The following is a 21,530-nucleotide window of genomic DNA, read 5'->3' as shown; positions in this document are numbered from 1 at the left end:
TGCTGTACATTTTGTGTTTCTTTATATCCCATTTAGATGAATGGAACTGATTTCAGTCTTAAAAAAATCTGCAGCATGAGAATATACCATTAAAAAGCATATGTCAGCAGGATCAACATTATGAAACCAGACATAATGCTTGAGTAGATAGCGTAGATTCTGCTAAGTAAAGCGATGCCTTAGTTATCTCTGTTTATCTTAGTTATCCCTGTTTTGGTTAGTATGCAGCCTGAGCCCCTCAGAGCACCAGATCTTCACTGCACTGTACCTTTGGCAACTCCCACTTCCACCTTGATTGACAGGGCTAGGCTTTTCACCTGAACCAGTAATCTCATGCCTGTGCTGCTGTTTCCTGTAGTTTTCAATACTCATCTGCACAGCTGAGAAAACAGAAGTACAGTAGCTGCTCTGCGAATGCACTGATATAGGGTGCTATTGTGGAGGGGTGATATTACAGGGTCAGGCAAGATATCTGTAGGTGGGAGTGGCCATAGGCACAGGGTGGTGAAGATCTGGTGCTCAGGCAGCCCCTCAGTGCAGCAATAAGTTAATTTGCATACTAGAAAAAATAGTTATAACTCTGGAAATTCAAATGCTACGGCATCATTTTGCTCAGCAGAATCAACTCCATCACAACCATTCTGCCTGGCTTCATAGGGCTGATCCTGTAGAGAGAAGCCCATTAATTTACAGTCCATAGAAACAGCTTCAGATTTAGTTGTATACAAGACAGTGACCAGTGTTCTATCAACTTCCAAAATATTCTTTAATCTGTCTCTGGTCCTCTATTTCTAAAGAGGCAGAGATTGCATTTTCAAAACTGAACGCTCATAATGTGGTAAAACTTTTACATACTGGATTGCCAGGGAAGATGGACGGTTACTCAGCTTATATACACATATTTCTAATAATAGTTGGTCTTGCTTGAATATTTCTAAATCATAGTATTAACAATATAATTCAGAGTTAAGCTCTGCCACCATGGAATGGAGGTCTCCAAAAGCTGTCCTGAGAGGGCTGGCCTCTATGTTCTCTTCTGTAGAACAGGAGTTGTTGCTGAGATATTTTTTCCATCTGTTCAACGAAAAAGAAGGTGGAAAATGAGTAAATATAGCATTTCCATGGAGATTCAGAGGGAAGAATGTGTCGTGGAGCAGGTAAACCAACAGCGACACACAACTTTTATATAAAAATAAATTTTTTGTTATTTAATGAAAAGAAACGTTAAAAACATACCTGATATTCTTCTGGAATCCAGACCCCATGTAATGAGTACATTTCCTGTTCCCTGACAGCTATGGAAGGAGTGATATGGAAGCACATGTGAGTCACAATCCCTCCTTGATCCCACCCAAAACCTATTAAGTCTTTCCTGGCACCTGTAGATTCTGAATACAAAGCTCCATAGTGTAGAGGGGAAAGCCTGGACCGTGGATCTGTCACAGAGTTTCCAATGATGTTTATGACCCTTCCACCAAATTCCTCATCACTATGTTCCTGTTCTAAATGTTATGAGTCATTGACCATAGGATCAAAACTGTTTATAAGTAAAATTAAATCAAAAGTCAACTACAAAATGTTCTTGCGTGAAAGGGGTTGTGCCATGTTATAAAGTTATCCCCTATCCTGTGGGGATAACTAACTGATCAGTGAGGGTCTGACTGCTGGGATCCCTATGATCTCATGAATGGGGATACCATTACTCCAATCTAATGGAGCGGCAAGTAAGGCATGCCACTCCATTCATCGGACTACTGGAAATAGACAAGCGATGTACTCAGCTACTATCTTCGCTGGTTCCATTGAGAATGAATGGAGTGACAGGGAGCATGCCCTACCTGCCGTTCCATTAGATTAGGGGAATGAGACTCCTATTTTTGGGAGTTTTGGGAGTCCCACTGTTGGACCCTCACTGATTAGTTGGTTATCCCCTATCCTGTGGATAGAGGATAACTTCAAAAGGTAGCACAATCCCTTTAATGTAACATAAAAAAGTAGTACAAGTACAGATGCATCCAACCTTAGCTTTTCTTGAATTTTGTTAAAGACTCACAAAACAAATCCAACACAAAAATCGGGACATTATTCATAATTTAATGGTGCTGTGCATATGAAAAGGGGCATACATGCATAATAAAAGTATAATAAGCATGAACAAGATGAGTTACAGAATGGTACAGAAGGAGAGAGGACCCTGCCCGTGAGGTTTTACAATCTACAAGGGATGTCAAAAAGGTACAGTATGTGAGGGTAAAGCTGGTCATATAGTAGTATAGTGGAAGCAGGGTTACTGTAGGCTTGTCTGAAGAGGTGGGTTTTCAGGTTTCGTTTGAAGGTTTCCACTGTAGGTGAGAGTCTGAAATGTTGAGGTTGTGAGTTCCAGAGTATGGGTGATGCACGGGAAAAATCTTGGAGGTGATTGTGGGAAGAGGAAATTAGAGAAGGAGGTCTTCTGAGGATAGGAGACTGCATGTGGGAATATATCGGGAGATCAGGTCACAGATGTATAGATGGGACAGGTTACAATTCATATCAGAACAGCTGACGGACACAAATAGATGTATGTAGCATAGACATCTCATGGCAGAATATAGTAAAATTATATTTTTCAAAAAATAAACTTCTTACGATATGTTGAGCCAAAAACAAAGGTAAAGAAAGACACATCTGCAAGTAGATTGTCTTCAAGAAGACCTGTCATGACCCCAGAAAATTTAACCTGACTGTCTGCATTCTCCACCACCAGGGTCAACAGGGAGTGACCACCAGCCGCTTTGTCACAGTCCATTCAGAGAAGACAGTATCAGAGCAGCTCCAGCAAAATAATCTTGTGAGATTTACACCATCTCATTAACCTGTTCAAAGGGAATCAAGAAAATGAGCCACATGCAGTAGAGCAACAGCAGGGAAAGTGGCTGAAGGTCACACCCCATAGACACTGTATGGTGAAGAGCACACATTGTCCATTTTTTCATCTATTAGTATATTAGGGTTCCCTCAGATGTGGCAGAATTGTCCACCAGAAAATCCACAACATCAAGACTTCCCCCATGTTATTGTCACGGATGTAGTAGGGGAGAACAGCAAAAGACAACAAGAAGGAAGGGAAAAGACACTAGGCCTCACTGCTAGGGAAGGAAAAGGGTCACCACCTATAAAACCCTGCTCCTGGCCCTAACTCCTATCCGTATGGGCACCTCCCGATGGTAGAGATGCCCATACACAGGAACCTAGAAAACCCTGGTGGCCCTCAGATGCCCTAATGGTAATGACAGGGCAGAGACAACCCGCTCCTTCCCTGGTGAAGGAACCAGTGTCTCGCTATGGCCTAGCAAACAACAAAGGTGAGGGGGAATACAAAATACAACAAGCGGAACACTTAACTTCAAGCAAGGAGTGATGGGTAAAGTCAGACTAAATAGGGGGAGGTAAAGGTCACATGATCCACCCCTGAACAGGAGGTGTGGACATACAATGGTGTGGTATGGTGTCCGTTTAACTTTTTGGGGGACATGGCAGATCTCTTCCATGATAAAATTTTACACTTCTCTGTTGGGTCCAGCCACACATAATGATTTTTTATAAAGGGAAAAAATACTCCTAGATGTTGGTGGGATAATTCTCAGTATCGTGTCCACTGATGTTGTCTCTCAGGACGTCCCGTGTGGATATGCACCTGCTCCTAGTGTAATGAGTCTTTTTGGCTGGCCTGCGCAATATAAGGTATCACTACTCCTCCTGAAGTCCTCTCTATGCATATCACTATGCATACAGCAGTGGAATAGGGGTGAGTATCAATACGGGCAGGTGTTCTATACGTGTATTATTGGACTTGCCAGAGGTGACAGATTTATTTTAAACCTACTCAGTTTTCCATCCTCAAACATGCAGTAGGAAGTAACATGATGATCAACTGATACCATTTCACATGACTCTACACCAAATAATGTTCTGTGACCATAACAGCTGATATGGGGCCTGATGGCAGAAAGGTAAAGATAATAATTAATTGCAGGGCAGATATCACGCAATCATACTACAGATATGTATTGAATGGATCCATAATAAGATGCCCACAGAATTCTGAGTTATGGTTACTAATACAGCCATCATAGATCCCCCTCTTTAAGCTGCTCACTTCTATGCAAAGTCACACAAGATTTTTCCTTACAGATTATGTATCAAGACACAAAACATGGAAAGTTCTTCTAGATGTTGGTTTTCAAGGAGTTCATTATTAATGACCAATCTTCAGGATAGGCCATCAATATCTGACTGGGTGGGTTCCTACCCTCAGCACCCCCGTGCAGTGTAATTTATGGTGCTGTGCTGTAGTAAGTAAAGCACCATATGTTATATAGTGGCTAAGCTTGGCATTGCAGCCCAGGCCCATTCACTTAAGTCACACAAGTCTGTATTACATTCACAGAGTGGTAGCATACAGCTTGCATGGCATTCGTGTGTGCATAAGCCCTAAAATGCAAAAACTATGAGGGAAATTGATTATTCCCCATACACTTGTTTTTAGCTTATAAAAGTCCAAAATCCACCAGATTTGCTACTTTTCAATGCCCTTGCAACTTTTCTTGGCATTTTCTGCTGCCCCTGAAATACTCCTTTTTGTAAAATTGCTGATGGTGGCATAAAATGCCAATTGCAACTAGAAAGCTGTGGACAGGGCTTTAAGTCCCAGATCATTTATTATGATTTACCTAGTGTGAATAATGACTAAAGTCTACGGCACCTCCAAGCTGGAGTAGATTTGATTCAGCCCACAGACTGCCAGAGGAGCCATGTCATTTACGAATAGGCCTACACCAAGTCATAAATTACATGTCTCCTCTGACAGCCCAGGCCTATCAAGACCGGCACAGCCGACGTAGTTCTTCATGAATCAGGGCCTAAATTCTCAATTTACTCTTAAAACATGCTTGAATGAGAAAACAAACAAATTGGTGAAGCAACAGCTAGGGTAAATGCTTTCATACATGTGAAGTTACTTTGCTTTCATGAAATTTTAAAGGGTTTTTGCCATTCACAACATTTATCTCCTATCCACAGGATAGGCAATAATTGTATAATCACTGGGGGTCCAACTGCTGGGACCCCCTAGTGACCAAAAGAACGGGGAACTGTCTCTGCATTTGGATTGTTTGTAATGCAAACATTATAGGGGAGATTTATTAAAACTGGTGCAAAGGAAAACTGGCTTAGTTGCACATAGCAACCAATGACACTGATCCTTTCATTGCCCAAAGGTGGAATCTGACTGGTTGCATTGGGCGACTTAACCAGTTTTCCTTTGCACCAATCTTGATAAATCTCCTCCATCTCTCTAGCACAGACTACGGAAAAACTGCACTGGATGTCACTGATATTTTAGGGATGCGTACACTTTAGACAGGAGATGTGGCGCGGATAATTTAACAGTCCACAGCGGAAACCATCTACTGAAAAACTCCATTGGATGTCACTGATATTTTAGAGATGCGCACACTTTAGGCAAGAGATGTGGCACGGATAATTTGACAGTCCGCAGCGGACACCATCTACTGAAAAACTGGACTGGATGTCACTGATATTTTAGGGATGCGCACACTTTAGGCAAGAGATGTGGCACGGATAATTTAACAGTATGCGGTGGACACCGTTTACGGAAAAAGTATATTGGATGTCACTGATATTTTAGGGATGCGCACACTTTAAACATGAGATGTGGCGCGGATAATTTAACAGTCCGCAGCAGACACCATCTACTGAAAAACTGCACTGGATGTCACTGATATTTTAGGGATGCGCACACTTTAGACAGGAGATGTGGCGCGGATAATTTAACAGTCCGCGGCAGACACCGTCTACGGAAAAAGTACATTGGATGTCACTGATATTTTAGGGATGCGCACACTTTAAACATGAGATGTGGTGCGAATAATTTAGCTGTCCACAGTGGCCTATTACATGGTATTTAACGCAGGATGCGCTAAAATATATATATATTGCTGCTGTCACACACAATAGTCCTTAAAAGGACTTTTGGTGCTCTGAAAAGTTTTTTGTATAAAAATCTTCCTATTACACTCCCTACACTGTCTGTACCTTTCTATGCACAGCTCTCCCTAACACTGAGAAATTTAGCGCAGGTTGCGCTACAAAAATATATTGCTGCTGTCACACACAATAGTCCTTACAAGGACATTTGGGTCTCTGAAACGTTTTTGTACACTTATAATATTCGATTACACTCCCTACACTCTGTCCCTTCCTATCCTCAGCAATCCCTGACTTAGAAGGAGCCGAACATGCGTCATCGGGTGCTTTATACACCCGATGACGTGTTCCGGCCAGCCAATCACTGTAATGCCAGTAGCATTATTTAAAAAATAAAATAAAAATAAACACAGTGCCAAAAAAAGCTATTTGTCACCTTACATCACAAAAATCAAAAAGGTGTATGCCCCGCAAAATAGTACCAATCAAACCGTCACCTCATCCCACAAAAAATGAGACCATACCTAAGACAATCACCCAAAAAATTAATAAAAATATGACTCTCAGAAAATGGAGACACTAAAATACATTTTTTTTGCTTCAAAAACGCTATCATTGTGTTAAAGTGAAATAATTAAAAATAAAATAAAAAGTTTCTTTATCTGATGCACAAATGTGTTTGCTATCTAAGGGGTTGTCCTTTTTTCCATCTACAAAGTTTGACTGCTTTCAGTTGGAGGTGGATATGCAGCGGTTCTTTAGGAATATTAAACTCCAGGTCTGGTTTGCTGGAAAACCACCTCCTTCTGACCACTCGTCTATTACAGGGAAGTCTGAACTCACTCTTGAACAATTTGATCTGGTGTCCAGGAGTGATTTCATACCACAAATCAGTTCCTACACCTTGGAGACATTCACTAGAGCTGTAGCTCTTGATGTTGACAGGCTTAAATCCAGGGTCTTGGGCACACCATTACAACACCCCAATATGACTGTTGCTGATATTGGGGCTTTGGAGGAGTTGCGCCATGACAACAGCCTCACCATTAAGCCGGCCGATAAGGGCGGGGCGGTTGTTGTCATGGACACATCATGGTATATGAGTAAAATAATGAGACAGCTAAGTGACCAAAATGTATATAGAGAATTGTCTGGTGATCCTAAATTTGAGTACATTAAAAAAATAAAAAGTGTGCTGGACATGGCACGCGATCAGGGCATTATTGATGAAGGATTATATTCCTTTTTATTGATAGAATGTCCACGCTACGCTAGTCATTTATGTGTTACCAAAAATACATAAGTCCTTGATAAACCCTCCCGGTCGACCCATTGTGTCGGGTATTGATTCTGTTTGTTCACATATATCCATTTTTCTTGACCGCATACCCCGTACGTATGCTATTAACACCAAATCGTATATCAGAGACAGAGGATTTTCTGCAAAAGATCTCCACTGTTAAACTGCCTGAAAAATGTCTGGTGGCATCTTTTGATGTCACCAGCCTCTATACATCAATTGATCATTCACGGGGGGTAAATGCGGTCATGAGATGTTTGGAATATAGTGATCGACAGAATGTTGTGATTTTATTATTGAATTGTTGAATTTGGTCCTGAGACATAATTACTTTATGTTTGGGGATCAATTTTACTCAGGCGGTTGGGCGGGACATAGAAAAATTAAAACAGGAGATGGTAAATTCCTTGATCTATGGGAATTTGACCTCTGATGATATTAAGGCCGTTAGTGATCTGTCTGCAGACCACAACCTCACCATCAAGTCTGCGGACAAAGGTGGTGGGGTTGTTGTAATGGATACGGATCATTACGTGCAAGAAATTTTCTCTCAACTGGCTGACAGTAATGTATATCAACGGGTCTCCAATGACCCTAAATTTAATCTGCTGAGGGAACTTAGAGATATGCTGATACAGGCCGAATCTGGTGGCATCATTGATGAGAAATTATGTAGGTATTTGTTATGTGAAAAACCAATAACTCCTATACTATATACTCTTCCAAAGATACATAAGAATTTGCGGGAGCCCCCTGGCCGGCCCATTGTGTCCGGCAGGGGGTCTCTTTTTTGCAACCCGGCGATTTTTCTGGATAGGATCTTGCGGCCTTTTGCAGTATCTGCTAGATCCTATATCAGAGATACAAATGATTTTTTGATGAAGATTAAGGATTTGAGGATCCCAGATGGTGCCATTCTTGCCTCTTTTGACGTGTGCAGTCTGTACACGTCAATCGAGCATGAATTAGGTCTCCAGGCTGTGGAACTATGTCTGCTTCGGACAAACTACACAGAGGAATGTAGATTGTTTTTACTTGGCCTATTGAGGTTTATTTTATGTAAGAACTATTTCCTATTTTGGGATGATTACTATGTACAGCTAAGAGGGACTGCGATGGGGTCCAATGTGGCGCCCACCTATGCAAATATTTATATGACATTTCTGGAGGATTCGTACATCTATGGGTGCTACCACTTCAGCCATGTGCTGGGGTGGTAGCGCTACATAGATGATATTTTTATGATATGGGTGGGTGCCACAGAGGACCTCATGGCTTTCCATTCAAGAATGAGATTGACCCTAGTGTCAAATTTACGGTAATATTTTCCCATGAAAAATTACAATTTCTTGACAGAGGTGGTGATTCAGGGTGACACTCTGATCACTGACCTCTATGTGAGACCTACAGACAAAAATACTCTTGTCAGATATGAGAGCCACCACCCAAGGCCGATGATTGAATCCCTCCCCCTGAGCCAGATGTTGCGTGTGGCCAGGATAGTTGGTGAGGGCCCAGTGAGGGATCAGCGATTATCAGAAATGGCTAGTAAATTTAGGGCCAGAGGTTACCCTAATAAACTTGTCACTGGATTCCCTTGGCGTCCGGAACTTGATACAGCGCATGCGCGATATTATCTATGCAAGGCAAGGATCGGTGGCCCGCAATCTAGATGGCCGCCAGGCAGCAGAAGCACACTGCGCAAGCTCATTCCCGTACATGGGTGGACACAGTCGGCAGATCTGACAATCATGTGATCAGTCACATGATGCACACATAAACAGCACGTAGTGGGCTCACAGCGATCAATGATCACAAACTGCAATGTCATAAAAATGCCTTTTTTGTATTTTATGACATTGCAGTTTGTGATCATTGATCGCTGTGAGCCCACTACGTGCTGTTTATGTGTGCATCATGTGACTGATCACATGATTGTCAGATCTGCCGACTGTGTCCACCCATGTACGGGAATGAGCTTGCGCAGTGTGCTTCTGCTGCCTGGCGGCCATCTAGATTGCGGGCCACCGATCCTTGCCTTGCATAGATAATATCGCGCATGCGCTGTATCAAGTTCCGGACGCCAAGGGAATCCTGCTGTCTGCCCCAGTATGTGAGATCTCCATTTGATTTTTTTTTATATATATATATATATATATATATACACACAATCATAGGCACCTGTTTGTATTTACTGTTAATCATGTTCACAAATTTGGATTAACTTATCTATGGATTTTATATTGTATATAAACACCACAAATGGAACACTGATTTGAATATTGTACAATGATTGATCAGAGATCTATGTCATGAATTTGGATTATGTATTTTTCACTTTGTTATAAAAATTCTTGTATAATCATGTAAATTATATTGTAATTTGGCATGCTTTATAAACACCTGTGTGTGCACTGACTGTTATGGTTTGACAAAGGCTCCATAGAGAGAGCTGAAACGTTGCTGTCTTCACATGGGGGAATAAACACCCTGTTTTTCACGGATTATTGTGTGCTGCCTTGGATTTTTTCTCTCTCTCTATATATATATATATATATATATATATATATATATATATAAAAACGAAAACGAAGAAAGGACAGCACTCCAAGTAAAAAATATACTGGTCTTTAATCTGCATAGGTGATTAAAGACCAGTATATTTTTTACTTGGAGTGCTGTCCTTTCTTCGTTTTTGTTCATCTGGGGTAAGCAGCAATATCCCTGGACATAGCACCCACACTGCTTGTCTCCAGTGCCGCCGCTATCTTTCCTTTTTTATATATATATATATATATATATACACAGTACAGACCAAAAGTTTGGACACACCTTCTCATTCAAAGAGTTTTCTTTATTTTCATGACTATGAAGGCATCAAAACTATGAATTAACATATGTGGAATTATATACATAACAAACAAGTGTGAAACAACTGAAAATATGTCATATTCTAGGTTCTTCAAAGTAGCCACCTTTTGCTTTGATTACTGCTTTGCACACTCTTGGCATTCTCTTGATGAGCTTCAAGAGGTAGTCCCCTGAAATGGTCTTCCAACAGTCTTGAAGGAGTTCCCAGAGATGCTTAGCACTTGTTGGCCCTTTTGCCTTCACTCTGCGGTCCAGCTCACCCCAAACCATCTCGATTGTGTTCAGGTCCGGTGACTGTGGAGGCCAGGTCTTCTGGCGCAGCAACCAATCACTCTCCTTCATGGTCAAATAGCCCTTACTTTCAAAGTTTTCCCAATTTTTCGGCTGACTGACTGACCTTCATTTCTTAAAGTAATGATGGCCACTCGTTTTTCTTTACTTAGCTGCTTTTTTCTTGCCATAATACAAATTCTAACAGTCTATTCAGTAGGACTATCAGCTGTGTATCCACCTGACTTCTCCTCAACGCAACTGATGGTCCCAACACCATTTATAAGGCAAGAAATCCCACTTATTAAACCTGACAGGGCACACCTGTGAAGTGAAAACCATTTCAGGGGACTACCTCTTGAAGCTCATCAAGAGAATGCCAAGAGTGTGCAGAGCAGTAATCAAAGCAAAAGGTGGTTACTTTGAAAACCTAGAATATGACATATTTTCAGTTGTTTCACACTTGTTTATTATGTATATAATTCCACATGTGTTAATTCATAGTTTTGATGCCTTCAGTGTGAATCTACAATTTTCATAGTCATGAAAATAAAGAAAACTCTTTGAATGAGAAGGTGTGTCCAAACTTTTGGTCTGTACTGTATATATATATATATATATATATATATATATATGTGTCCAGTCTGATCTCTGGTTTGCAAGCAACCTTAATTAGTAGCCTTACTCCATATAATGTTGGCCATATAGTTAAGTTCCTTATATCTTCGTAGGGAGACTGTTCTTAGATGATATGGCAGATCATATATTGCATTTATTTAGTCTTGTGCCAGTGATTTACAGGCTTTTATAAGTAAGTTCCTCTTACCTTCCTTTTTATTCTTACGTGCCTCAGTTAAGTTTGGCGCGGGACAGAGCCGGCGTCTCGCTGCGCACTCCTCAAGCCAACTAGCCCGGAATATCGCGGGAATTTAAGCGATGTTTCGGATTTAGCTGGATCACGTGACTTTCATCCAGCGTAATGAGAAAAGAGAGTGTCTGTCTCGATTCATAATGTTAGTTATGATCGTTGAGGCATTATTACGTTCAGTTATTCAGCATGGCCATGCTTGTTGTTGCGGAGGTGCTTCTTTTTTTACCTGATTCAGTTTGATACTGGGATTGGCATTTTTTAAAAATATTAAGCTGCATTATTAGACAGTTTAGTATCAGTCTCTATCAGAGAACATGGTACGCAGCCATATTCTCATAAATGGCCGCACAGTGGAGGAGTGAGAGCGTACCGCTCTCCTCACTGAAATGCAGCCCGCCACTGCCACCAATGTAAAAACTGAGTCAAGGAGGGAGGAACTGGGGAGAATAAGAGGGCAGGGAGATATAACACTGTGGTACTTGCAGTGCTGGATGCTCATAGGTTAAAAGACCTTTGATGATGCCATCGCCATGTGACCTGTAACATCTACTTGTTACTGGGCACATCATGATGACCATCATCATAGGTGCTTTATCCTATAACATCTAGGAGGATCTTGTTGCAGGAGAAGTTTCCTGCTGTTTTTACAGGCATTTGCTTCATGCGGTATGCCTATATTAATGTAAGGCACGTGGTCTTATTATTTTAGTATCTCCATGTGCCTCACATTAACCCTGCTTTAGACCAATATTTTCCACCAAATTTTGGGCAAAAAATTGGCACATTTTAAGACCCCTCTAATCCATGCCCTCTTCTGTACACACTTTCAAAACTAGTGTTTAGAGAGGCACAAAAAGTGTATAATACTAATAAATCTGGAGCAAGACATGTATGCCAGTTTTTGCCATAAATTGAGTCAGAATTCTGGCACATTTAGCTTTGTAAATCTCCCCATATTTTTTATCTGAAGTGTTTGCTCTCCTCCACTTCTCACCGGCTTACTCCCTAGATGTACCCAATTATCTGTAGTCTCGCCATAACTTCTTAATATTGTCCACTAGATTTAAATAATACTGGAGGCTGTGGAACTGGCTCTGCTGTAAAGGAGTTCAACAATTCAGCACATGAAGATACCGGTAATGTCCGAAAAGGATATGAGTGTGTCCATCACGTCCCCTAAAAGATCAGAGACACATATGGAAAACAGATGACCCATCATCAAAAAGAGGACTTAGAGCCTACATAAAATTATGATAAAGGCATGTTAAAAGCAGTAAGGATGCATCAAAGGCATCCAGATGTGAGGAGAAAAAGTGACCTCATCTCAAGGCAAATGAACCCTGCAAAGCATCCAGATGTTTTAAATAAATGTTGTCCTAAGTGAAATACATGGATACAGTCAGAGTTTAGATTTGTGCAGCTAAATCTTAAACAAAGTTGCAGACTATGGGAGTCATTTATTATCTTTATACCCCTGCACTGGCGGCAGATACGCCTAAGTTGTGTAGAAGCACAGGCCTCTACATAACTTTGGAGCTTGGTTTTACCGGCCGTGCAACATGGTTTAAACTACTTCTAAGACTACTTTCCATGCTATAACCTGGAGTAGAAAATGGTAAATGAGATGGGCTAAGCGGCCCGCCCTGTACCCCACCCATACCCCCCTTTTCCACCACGTCAGAAAAGTGGAGCAAGTTGGAAAGTCGCACATTTTACCGTAAAACCCCATTTGCGACAAAACCTGTGCCTTAAATATGCCAAAAAGTGACGTATATGTTTATGTATCTCACTTATTGACCAAGTTGATGAGTTGAGAATATAATAACTAATGGTTGTACCGACTTTCAGTTTGCTATCTGTCAGATACAGTCATCTGAGTTAGGGTGCATTCTCATGACTGTATAGAGTGGACAAAACTGCACAACCCCGACAGTCCTTCCCACCAAGTGAATTATACTAGGGGAGTTTGGGTTGGTAGCCATGGGCCACACATCTACCCAAACACCAACACTAAAGAATATATTGAGCTGCGCTAAGTGCTGCAGTGTCGCCACACAGCTCCTATTCACAGCTAGTGCAGGGTCTCCTCTACAGTCCCTGCCTCCTCCCTCTTGCAAAAACAGGGCGCACCAGCTTTGAGCAGCAAATCACTGCAAGTACCATGAATTGACTATCTGTACCCAGAGAGTTATCACTGATAGTGATATCTGTCTGAGTACAGATAATGTAGTAGATGTTTCTTGGAATCCTGTGTAACATCCCACATAACACAATAATTCAATGGGAGAACCCGAGCATTAAACCAAGCACCCCCTGCTCTGAAGAGGGGAGGGTGTATGGTTCATAGGAAAAGGTCAGAAATTGATGGAAGCACCACTGAAATGGTTTGGGAACAGCATGGGGAGGACTCCCAGGTTGCTGCTGGGAACAATGTTGTCCAAGTAGTACGCCACTTTTACAGACTGACAATAATACGCACAAAACCGAAGACAAAATTGATTTTAGAGGAAAAATTGTCAGGAAACATTCTTTCCTGTATATATCAAGGGGAGAAAAACTAAACTGAATCGCACATCCACAAGGATGCCTCTTTGAGTGGGACCTACTCTGACAAAAAAGGCATATATAAAGTGCAAGTGCTGCCCAAAATTACAAGGAAGGAGTGCCTCATTCACATTTTGGTACAATTGTTCAGGTAGTGGCCTCCTACACTCATAAAGCCTTTGCATTAAGGGAAAGGGCTGCCAAAAATTACAAGGAACAGGCACTCCAATACACCCTTTATTACACATAAAAGGAGGGCATCATACACACCCTTGAAAACTTATGATTGATGGCATGCTGGTGACCTTCAAAAACATTAGGAGCAAGGGCCTGCTGGTGACCCTCTAAAACATTAGGGGGTGAGGGCCTGCTGCTAATCTGACCATCTAAAACATTAGGGGTGAGGCTCTGCTGCTGAGCTGACCATCTAAAACATTAGGGGTGAGGGCCTGCTGCCGAGCTGACATCTAAAAAAATTTGTGGGCGAGGGCCTGCTGCCGAGCTCACCATCTAAGACATTATTGGGTTAGGGCCTGCTGCCGAGCTGACCATCTAAAAAATTTTGTGGGCGACGGTCTGCTGCCGAGCTGACCATCTAAAAAATGTTATGGGCAAGGGCCTGCTGCTGAGCTGACCATCTAAAACATTTTGTGGGCGAGGGCCTGCTGCCAAGATGACCATCTAAAAATTTAGGGGTGAGGGTCTGCTGCTGAGATGACCCTCAAAAACATTATGGTTGAGGGCCTGTTGGTGACCCTCAAAAACATTATGAGTAAGGGCCTGCTGGTGACCCTCTGAAACATTAGGAGCGATGGCAGCTTAATAAGCATGTTGATATGATGGAGGAGGAGGACGAGAAAAGGGAGATTGAACCATTTACCCTTTTTAGTGGTGAAAGGGGTGCATGGGAATACAGTGTATTCAATACACCATAAAAGCCACATTTAGAGTGCCTTTATGTTCAGCCGCTTTCCTCTGGTGGAGTAGAGAAGTCAGGGGCAATCTAGGGTCAACCGGTCAGCATTTTCAGTTGACAGGCTGATGCGCTTATCAGTTATTATGCCCCCAGCAGCACTAAATACACGATCTGACAAAACGCTGGTGGCGGGGCAGGCCAGCACCTCCAAGGCATAGAGCGCCAGTTCGTGCCACGTGTCTAGCTTGGACGCCCATTAGTTGAAAGGCACAGAGGGATCACTGAGGACGCTGACATAGTCTGCAACATACTCATTCACATCTTCCAAAATATTTCCCTCCTTGTGACACTAGGCCACGCATCAGATTGAGGGTGCTGGCGGGGTGTCATAAAACTGTCCCAGGCCTTGGAGAGTGTTGCCCTGCCTCTGTTTGAACTGCTGTGTGTTCCACTTTTCTCCCCTCCTTGGTTGGCCAAGGAACTACATACTCTGCAGCCTGCGTTGTCTGATGGAAATTTTTTGGAGCAATTTTTCAACAAGGACCTTTTGGTATTGCACCATTTTGCTCATCCTCTCCACCACAGGAATGAGAGATGAGAAGTTCTCTTTGTAGCGGGGGTCGAGAAGGGTGAACAACCAGTAATTGGTAATGCATATAACGCGAGGGTCACCGGAAAGGCAGCCTAACATAAAGTCAGCCATGTGTGCCAGAGTCCCAACAGACAAGACTTCGCTGTCCTTATCAGGAGGATGACTCTCAATCTCCTCATCCTCTTCCTCCTCTTCTACCCATCCACGCTGAACAGATGGAATAAAACTTCCTGGTCCTGAGGAGAGGATGTGGGTCCCAGTGATGGACATTAAGGCCTCTCGTCTCATCAGGGCTTTCCATAGGTCCCATCCTGAGAAGGTGGGCTCTGAGTGTCCGGAGTCCACTCGTAGAGGGAGGGGTACTGTCACAGCCAGACAGTTGAGAAGCTCTGATAGGAGCCTTTCAGATCCTCCTCCTTGAATTTCTTTGTTTTGGTTTAGTTCCTCATCTCGTTAGCCTATCTCAGCTGTCATGCAGTTGGACTGATTGCTGCCCTTTAAGTTCCTCCCCAGAATGCAGTAGTGTGCGGCTTATACTACTTCCTGGAGTGTGTGTGCATGCTGTTCCTAGTTCCCAGTCCACAGTCCACAGTCCCCAGTCGTCTGCAAGATAAGTTCTGTTTATGTATTTATGATTTTCTGTTTTCTGGATCCAGGTGACCCTGACTCCCTCCGTGTCTGTGTAGGGAGCCGGTGGTCGTGTCCCCTCACTATTGTAGGGTCTTCAGGTGTAAGATAGTCGAGGTACGTGGATATGCGCCCATCCACCTTTGGGGTGGTCGCATAGGCTGAGCAATAAGGGAGAGCGGCAGGTCTCATGCAGGGGTCTCCCTTTGTTCCTTAGTTGTGGATCCAGTGAGTCATTGTTTATATTGTATTGTCTTGTTTCCTGTACACCATCCGTGACATTATAAGCTGCCAAAACCGTCTCAAGCATGGATCCGGTTTCACTTTTGGCTGAACGCCTCCAGGGTCTTTCATTGGAGGTAGCTGGTCTCCGTAGGATTTTTTCTCAGTTTCAAGTGACCGGTTCAGCTTGCGTTCATGGAGTTTGTGCTGAGCCTAAGATCTCGCTCCCGGATACGTTCTCTGGGGGTAGTGAGAATTTTGTGCGTTTTAAAGAGGCTTGCAAACTCCATTTTCGCCTTCTTCCCCATTCCTCTGGTGATGAAGAACGGAGGGTGGGGATCATTGTATCGCTGCTCAGGGGTAACGCTCAATCCTGGGCCTTTTCGCTACCGGAGGGGGCACGGCCCCTCCGCTCAGTGGATGAATTCTTTTTAGCCCTAGGTCAGATATATGATGATCCGGATCGTATTGCTCTGGCTGAGTCTAGACTACGTCTGTTATGCCAGGGTAAACAATCCGCAGAGATATACTGCTCAGAATTTCGGAGATGGGCAGCTGATACTGGTTGGAATGATGCTGCACTCCGAAGTCAATTTTGCCAGGGTCTTTCAGAGGGATTGAAAGATGCATTTGCCTTTCATGAGAGGCCAATCTCCCTGGACTCTGCTATGTCTCAGGCCGTTCGTATTGACAGGCGTCTTAGTGAGAGAGGAGAGATCTCTCCTTCCTGTCATACTCAGTCCCGGGACAGTGCAGCGGTCTCATTCTGTGCGCAGGGGTCTCAGTCGCTGTCAGCCCCTTCTGAGCAGGAGCCCATGCAGCTGGGGTTGATTGCCTCTGACAATAGAAGATTCAGCCCGCATGGGAGAGTTTGTTTTTGTTGTGGAGGTATAAATCATTTGGCAAATGTTTGTCCCTCTAGGAGATTCAGGCAGTTTTCTGGGAGTAATAAAGAGACAAAAAGGAAAAAATCTTTTAAAAATGTTCCGTCTGTTACTATTGGCAGGGTTGAGGCGGAAATTGAAGGTTTTCCGTTTGCTTGTAGTTCCCGTTTTGTCCTACCTGCTAGGGTGGCGCTAGAGAGCAAGAGCATTTTTTGTGAGATTTTTGTTGATAGTGGAGCAGCTGTCAATCTCATTGATAATCAATTTGAAATAACTCATGGTTTCCAGGTATGCACTTTGGGAAAGGATATTCCTGTTTTTGCTATTGATTCCGCTCCACTTTCTCAGAAATCATTAAAGGGCATAGTTCACAATATCCGTTTAATTGTGAGTGATGCTCATGTTGAGGATGTGTCATGTTTCGTCCTTAGCGGTTTGCCTACTCCTCTAGTGTTGGGACTACCCTGGCTCACTAAACATAACCCCACCATTGATTGGCAACCGAGGCAAATAAATGGTTGGAGTGACTTTTGCAGAGAGAATTGCCTCATAACATCTGTTTCTGAGGTTTCTACTAAGACTGTACCACCTTTCCTCTCTGAATTTTCGGATGTCTTTTCGGAGAGTGGAGTTCAGGATTTGCCTCCGCACAGGGAGTATGATTGCCCTATTAATCTCATCCCAGGCGCCAAGCTGCCTAAATCTCGTTTATACAATCTCTCCCAACCTGAGAGGGTCGCTATGCGTGCTTATATCTCTGAGAGTTTGAGAAAAGGACACATACGACCCTCGAAGTCACCTGTTGCCGCTGGTTTTTTCTTTGTTAAGAAAAAAGATGATTCTTTAAGACCTTGTCTGGATTTCAGGGAGCTGAACAGTATCACTATTCGTGATCCTTATCCGCTTCCTCTGATCCCGGACCTGTTTAACCAGGTTGTTGGGGCTAAAGTCTTTTCCAAATTAGACCTAAGAGGGGCATACAACCTGGTCAGGGTCAGAGAAGGAGACGAATGGAAGACGGCTTTCAATACCCCTGAGGGCCATTTTGAGAATTTGGTTATGCCTTTTGGTTTGATGAATGCCCCAGCCGTTTTTCAGCATTTCGTGAACAGCATTTTTTATCATTTAATGGGAAAATTTGTATTAGTGTATTTGGATGACATTTTGATTTTTTCTCCTGATTTCAAGAATCATAAGGAACACTTACGTCTGGTCTTGCTCATTCTGCGGGAGAATAAATTATACGCAAAACTGGAAAAATGTGTGTTTGCAGTTCCAGAAATTCAATTTCTGGGGTTTCTTCTCTCCGCTTCTGGTTTTCGCATGGACCCCGAGAAGGTCCGCGCTGTGCTTGAGTGGGAGCTTCCTGAGAATCAGAAGGCGCTGATGCGTTTTTTGGGCTTTGCCAATTATTACAGGAAATTTATTTTGAATTATTCCTCTGTTGTTAAACCACTCACTGATATGACCAGAAAGGGGGTAGATTTTTCTTCCTGGTCGGTAGAGGTGCGTAAGGCCTTTTCTAATATCAAGGAGAGTTTTGCTTCCGCTCCCATCCTGGTACAACCTGATATTTTGTTACCCTTCATAGTTGAGGTTGATGCTTCTGAGGTAGGGGTGGGTGCTGTCTTGTCTCAGGGTTCCTCTCCTGCCAAATGGCAACCGTGTGCCTTTTTCTCAAAGAAACTCTCCTCCGCAGAGAGAAATTATGATGTGGGAGATAGGGAATTGTTGGCCATCAAGTTGGCTTTTGAAGAATGGCGCCATTGGCTAGAGGGAGCCAGACACCCTATTACTGTGTTTACTGACCATAAAAATCTGGCCTACTTGGAGTCAGCCAAGCGTCTGAACCCGAGACAGGCCAGATGGTCTTTGTTCTTTTCAAGGTTTAATTTTGTTGTCACGTTCCGCCCTGGGGTTAAGAATGTGAAGGCAGATGCCCTGTCACGTTGTTTTCCGGGAGGTGGGAATTTTGAAGACCCGGGTCCCATTTTGGCTGAAGGTGTGGTGGTCTCTGCTCTTTTTCCTGAATTGGAGGCAGAGGTGCAGGCAGCCCAGTCAGAAGCTCCTGATCTTTGTCCTCCTGGGAGGTTGTTTGTGCCTCTCGCTTTGAGACACAAGATTTTTAAAGAACACCACGATACGGTCCTTGCTGGGCACCCGGGGGCAAGAGCCACACTGGATCTCATCGCTCGGAGATTCTGGTGGCCTGCGCTTCGTAAGTCGGTTGAGGGTTTTGTGGCAGCTTGCGAGACTTGCGCTCGTGCCAAAGTCCCTCATTCATGGCCATCAGGTCCTCTCCTCCCTTTGCCCATTCCTTCCCGTCCTTGGACACATCTGTCCATGGACTTCATAACGGACTTGCCTCGTTCCTCGGGGAAGACTGTAATTCTGGTGGTGGTGGACCGTTTTAGCAAAATGGTGCATTTTATCCCTTTTCCTGGTTTGCCCAATGCTAAGACGCTGGCGCAGGCATTTATTGACCACATTGTCAAATTGCATGGTATTCCTTCAGACATAGTCTCTGATAGGGGCACGCAGTTTGTTTCCAGATTCTGGAAGGCTTTCTGTTCTCGCTTGGGGGTTCGGTTGTCATTCTCTTCTGCTTTCCACCCGCAGTCGAATGGCCAGACAGACCGCGTCAATCAGAATCTGGAGACATATCTGCGCTGTTTTGTGGCGGAGAATCAGGAGGATTGGTGTTCTTTTTTGTCCCTTGCTGAGTTTGCTTTAAATAACCGTCGTCAGGAGTCCTCTGATAAGTCACCATTTTTTGGTGCATATGGGTTTCATCCGCAGTTTGGGACTTTCTCGGGAGAGGGGTCTTCTGGTTTACCTGATGAGGACAGATTCTCCTCGTCTTTGTCATCTATTTGGCAAAAGATTCAGGATAATCTAAAGAGCATGAGTGAGAGATATAAGCGTGTGGCAGATAAGAGACGTGTGCCTGGTCCGGACCTGAATGTTGGTGATCTGGTGTGGTTGTCTACCAAGAATATCAAATTGAAGGTTCCCTCCTGGAAGTTGGGTCCTAGGTTTATTGGGCCTTACAAGATCCTGTCTGTCATCAATCCTGTTGCCTACCGTCTTGATCTTCCTCAGACTTGGAAGATCCATAATGTTTTTCATAAGTCCTTATTGAAACCTTATGTTCAACCTATTGTACCCTCGCCTTTGCCTCCTCCTCCGATTATGGTTGATGGAAATCTTGAATTTCAGGTCTCTAGGATTGTGGATTCCCCTCTTGTCCGCGGTTCCCTCCAGTACCTCGTTCATTGGGAGGGTTATGGTCCTGAGGAGAGGATGTGGGTCCCAGTGACGGACATTAAGGCCTCTCGTCTCATCAGGGCTTTCCATAGGTCCCATCCTGAGAAGGTGGGCTCTGAGTGTCCGGAGTCCACTCGTAGAGGGAGGGGTACTGTCACAGCCAGACTGTTGAGAAGCTCTGACAGGAGCCTTTCAGATCCTCCTCCTTGAATTTCTTTGTTTTGGTTTAGTTCCTCATCTCGTTAGCCTATCTCAGCTGTCATGCAGTTGGACTGATTGCTGCCCTTTAAGTTCCTCCCCAGAATGCAGTAGTGTGCGGCTTATACTACTTCCTGGAGTGTGTGTGCATGCTGTTCCTAGTTCCCAGTCCACAGTCCCCAGTCGTCTGCAAGATAAGTTCTGTTTATGCATTTATGATTTTCTGTTTTCTGGATCCAGGTGACCCTGACTCCCTCCGTGTCTGTGTAGGGAGCCGGTGGTCGTGTCCCCTCACTATTGTAGGGTCTTCAGGTGTAAGATAGTCGAGGTACGTGGATATGCGCCCATCCACCTTTGGGGTGGTCGCATAGGCTGAGCAATAAGGGAGAGCGGCAGGTCTCATGCAGGGGTCTCCCTTTTGTTCCTTAGTTGTGGATCCAGTGAGTCATTGTTTATATTGTATTGTCTTGTTTCCTGTACACCATCCGTGACACTGCCACAGCTCTGCGGCGGTGTGCTGTTTTTCACCTAAGCAGATCAGTTTAAGCACAGCCTGTTGCCGCTTCCCCACTGCAGTGCTACACTGCTTCCAGCTACTGACTGATGTCTGACTGGTGCTGTAAGATGATAATTCAGAGGTGAAAGTGGAGGAGGAGGCGGAGGAGGAGAAGGGGGGTTGCAGCCACTAACGTAGGTGGTGGCGGAAACCCTGATGTAAGTAGGGCCTGCAATCCTTGGCGTCAGTAGCACCTGTGCCATCCCAGGGTACGACTCGCTCCCAACCTCCACAACGTTCACCCAGTGTGCCCTCAGGGAAATGTAGCGTCCCTGGCCAAAAGCACTTGTCCATGTGTCAGTCGTTAAGTGGACCTTCCCAATAACTGCGTTGGTCAGGGAACGGGTGATGTTATGGGACACAAGCTGGTGTAAGGCTGGGACTGCACACCATGAAAAATATTGGCGGCTGGGGACAAAGTACC

Source organism: Bufo bufo, chromosome 7 (assembly GCF_905171765.1).
Source record: "Bufo bufo chromosome 7, aBufBuf1.1, whole genome shotgun sequence".
Lineage (NCBI taxonomy): Eukaryota > Metazoa > Chordata > Amphibia > Anura > Bufonidae > Bufo > Bufo bufo.
This window is presented reverse-complemented; position numbering follows the sequence as displayed.